The sequence below is a fragment of the Chrysochloris asiatica genome, unplaced genomic scaffold (assembly GCF_000296735.1).
Source record: "Chrysochloris asiatica unplaced genomic scaffold, ChrAsi1.0 scaffold00053, whole genome shotgun sequence".
In the NCBI taxonomy this organism is placed as follows: domain Eukaryota; kingdom Metazoa; phylum Chordata; class Mammalia; order Afrosoricida; family Chrysochloridae; genus Chrysochloris; species Chrysochloris asiatica.
In genome coordinates, this window is record NW_006408571.1 from 6,162,144 (window position 1) to 6,167,014 (window position 4,871).

Sequence of the window (4,871 nt, forward strand, 5' to 3'; positions counted from 1 at the left end):
CATATTTGCAGTCACTGTGTCAGTGCATTTCATTGGGGTTCTTCCTCTTTTTCATTGACCTTCTTCTCCTTTTGAATCTTGCCCCATTATCAAATGATTAACTCTAATTTGAGGAGATAGCTCTTCCTCAGTCATAGTTTGAGTGCCTTCCAACTTGAGGAGCTCATCTTCCTGTCCCTTCCTATCAAACAATGTTCCAGTACTGCTCATAGAGTTTTCAGCAACTAATCCCTCACAAGTGGACTGCCTATTCTTTCTTCCTAGTCTGTTAGTCTGGAAGCTTTCTACTATGGGTGACTCGGCTGGTGTAAGAAACACCAGTGACATAGTTTCTAGCATCACAACAACACACAACAAACTGATGTGTGGATGTTCAGGCAACAATTTTCATATATGATTGTGTTAATTTTCTTTCTCATTAATTAGTTTAAAAGAGCTGCTTTAGTACATCACAATTTTGTGATAATGAAACCATGGGAAAATGTCCTGTTTTTTTAGGGCAGCCATTTTTTACAACAGTGGGTCAGTATACATATAACCATGACTAAGTTATTAAAATAAAATTTGAAGTTAAGAAAGGCTAGGGGGCATGAAACTAATTTGATACAAATCAAGATTAACAATTGATTTGTCAAGAACACTGCGAGCCTGCATTGTTTTCTAAATTAACTTTATGGTCCTTAAATATTCAGTGGTTAAAAGACAAAAGGAAATCTGTCTAGCAAAATACAAAGATAAATCAGAAAGTATTGTTACAAAATCATAGCTACCTTCATTAAAGGAAAATATCAAAGTGTGAAGTGAGTCTTCCTTAGGATATCCTCTACCTGCTGCTGCATGCCATTGAGTCAGTTCCAATTCATAATGACCCAAGTTGTGGAAGCTGTCAATCTTTGTGGAAGTAAAATATCTCATATTTTACTAAAAACTAAAAGAAGTCTGAAGGGGCAAGATCAGGGATTTAGGGAAGATGGAGTGAGGTTTCCCTTGAAGGATGAGTAAGTACATTGTCATGATGGGAAAAAAAAAAAAAAAAAAATCCTTGCTATAGAATTTTGACCTTTTTTCTCACCAATGCAGTTTTCAGCATTTTATAATAAGCTCTAATGATCATCCTGTGTCCTTTGAGAAAATGGATCCATATTACCCCTTTGGAATCTCCCCCAAAAGTCACAATAATCCTCTGGGTTGACTTTTGTCTTGAATTTAATTGATCCAGCAGAACCCCAGGGTAGCCACTGCTTTGATTGGACCTTTTTTTGGGGGAAGGGAGAAGGCATTCTAAAAAGATTAAGTAAAGCGTATTGATGACAGAACTTGTCTGAGCTATCCACTAATCACAGAAACATGTTTAAACGTGTTTTGTTTGGAATAAACTCCTGCATGTATGAGCTGAAATCCTAGTAGCAATATTTTTTTATTCACTATAACTAAAAAAAAATTCATGTCTTGAAAGTGTTTACATTAATCCTCATTTTATAATTAATTATAGCAATCGAACAGGCATTTCTATTTCTACCACCAGAAGGAAATGGTATGCCAATTTTTTTTTAGAGAGAATAATGATAAATGTAGCATTTTCAATCTTTAAAAAATTATATTGATTATGTTTTTAAGTTTATCCTACAGCTTGGAAACATTCACTGAAATGAACAGTTTCTAAGTATTGACTCTCACTATTTAAGGGAAGATTTAAAGGCCCAGGAGGCAGGAAGTCTTCAATTTAGGCGATAAACCAGATGGATTATATTATATGGGAAAACCAGTTTATAAACCACAGACTATTCTAAGATGTAAACAACACAGGGATAATTATTCTAAGGTTATAATATAAATTTTAAGAATTACACAATCTAAGCAAATTATGTGCCAGAGGATCCCTGGTGGAAATTTATTGAGTAGGCCTTTGCACAAACGTATTGTTGTTGTTGTTTATACAACTCCTTCAAAGTGAATAGAATATGATAGCCTTTATTTTAAAACACAAGAGAAAATGTATCCTTGAGTTACATATATGTTCACCTGTAATCTCCTTGATGCCAGGAAACCTAAGTTGAATGATAAAAAAAAAAAGAAATGCTGACATTTTTGCATTTTCTTAAGATCTGATGCCCTGTGATCAGTAAGTCTGAAATGACCATTTGTTTATGACTGACAACTAAGAATACATGTTTTCTCTAAGTTAATACAGATTTAAAAAGAGGCTTGTAGATACTACCATAAATATGTTGACTGCAATTAAAAAAAAAATTAAATAGAATTTAACACAAAAGATGAGAAAGAATATCCTTTACTTTATCAAATGCTATAAAGTTATTATAGATTTGTATTATGATAATAATATTTTATCATTAAAAAGTCATCAGAGGAGGACAGGGCTTGATGGTGGATTAGGGAGGAGCATGGTGCAGACCTCTGACAGTAATAACACAGAATACCAAATGAAGCATGTTTATTTGACTGTCCCAGTTCAAGGGACTGTCCCATACCTCCAAACTACATATAAAGTAATCTTTAGAAGGCTCAAATGCTTACTGCTAGTGAAATTTGTAGCAGAAATAATAAAAGTGGCATTTTCTGATCTGGGGCTGCCAATGGGTGCCAGAGTGGCCATCTTGGGCATTAAAGAGCAGAAACAAGATCAGAGGAGCTCTCCCACTGCAGAGGTCTGACTGATCATCAGAGATAAATGTGTGAACATTTTTTTTTCATGTTCATTGGCCTCTCACTGTCTGTGCACCTTCACTGTAGTGATGAGAGCGGGTACCTGAGCAAGTGGACGCCCCACCATCACCCTCAACCCTTGAGGGTTCCACTACACATAAGCACAGATCTGCTTAGCAAAAACCACAGTTCACAGAATCTAAGAAAGGTGAGAGGTCAGTTGGAACTGGGTAAAACAGAACAGTGTCCCAGAACAGCTCCAGTCAGCTGAGTGAGAGGCATTAAAATCATATTTATATTTTGCTACAGTTATTTTTCCCCCAATTATAGACTGTAAGGAGCACTGGTAGCGTAGTGGTTATGAATTGGGCTGCGAACCTTAAGGTTAGCGGTTCAAAACTACCAGCCGCTCCGCAGGAGAAAGATGAAGCTTTCTACTCCCGTAAAGATTTACATCCTCGGAAACCCTGTACAGGGTTGCTATGGGTCAGAACTGACTCAACGGCATTTAACAACAACAAACAACAACAATTATAGACTGTAGTATCCAATCTGGGTTTTTTTGCTGCTGTGGTTTTATTTTTAGTGGTGTTTTGGTTCCCCTTTTACCTTGGTGGGTCTTTTTCTCTCCCTACATTACCCAAGAAGAGACAGCAATTGTCATATATCCAAGCTACAATCACACTCTATAAAATCCCACCATCCAGGCAAGAACCAATATCAACTGCTATCCAACAGATAGACAGCCAACATCTGCTACAGTTACTCTGAGTTGAGTAATAAGAAAAGTGAAAAGGGAAGCCCATCTCTTGATCACATCTATCTGGAGGCAATCAGAAAGCTTAATAATAAATCAATTTACATTCATCTAATTATTGAAAACACAACTAATTATTGAAGATGCCTAAAAGACAGTCCAAGAAATTTTGACACATATCCAGAAATAAGATAGAGTAACTGAAACAAATGATCTGCAGGTAGACCTAGACTTCCCATTGGAAGGAGGGCAGGCTTTGGAAGTGCCTGATAAGGAATTCAGGAGATTATAATGAGGTGCATCCAAATGCTCCACATAGGGTTTGAGAAAAATAAGGATGAAGTCAGGAAAGTGATACAGAAATAATTAAATATGTTAGATACTGCATTGGAAACAATTCAAGATCTGCAAAAGAGGTCCAAATAATTAATAATAAAATATCCAAAATGGACAATATACTGAAAGGGCAAAGGAATAGAATTGAAGAGATGGAAGCTAAAGCCAATGAGCTGTAAGACAGATCTCTCAATACTGCTAAAAGAGAAGAGCAAGCTGAAAAAATGATTAAAAAATCTGAAGAAAGTTTAAGATTCACATGGGACAAAATGAAGAGGAATACCTTGAGCATTATTGGAATTCCAGAACAAGAAGAATCACACAAGACCACAGAGGAGATAGTTGAAGAGCTTCTGGAATAAAATTTCACTAACATCTTGAAAAACAAAAAGATAAGCATTCAAGAAGTTCAGTGAACCCCAGGAAGGATAGACTCCAAAAGAAAATCACCAAGACATATCATAATCAAGCTCTCCAAAATCAAAGATAAAGAGAAAATCCTGAAAGCATCTAGGGAAAAGATAAGTGTTACTTACTAAGGTAAGCAAATAAGATTAAGCTCTGATCTTTCAGCAGAAACCGTGCAGGCAATGGGGAAACATATACAAAACTCTGAAAGAAAAACTACCAAACAAGAATTGAATACCCAGCAAAGCTGTCAATCAAATATGACAATGTAATAAAAACATTCTAGGATAAACAGAAGCTAAGGGACTTTGTCAAAGCCAACCCAGTGCTTCAAAACATCCTAAAAGGAGTTCATTAGACTGAGAACCAACAAGAACAGACAACAACCAAAGATTGACTTGTGTTGAAACATCACCCAGAACTCAATTGACAGATGGAAGATTCCAGAACAGAATATAACTACAAGAAAAAAATCAGAGGATCTGGAAGGTCAATGTATGATCAAAACAATTACAGTGTGAATGAAAGTAAAAATATAGGAACAGAGATCCAGGTGATGAGGAGGTCAGGTAATTTATAGGGTAAAACAAATTGCTTTGAATGGAGGAAAAAGTTAATAGAATACAGGATAACCTCAAAGACAATTAATGCTTCATACCATACCAAGAAAATGAAAATCCAGAAAGAATATGGAAACATAAAAATA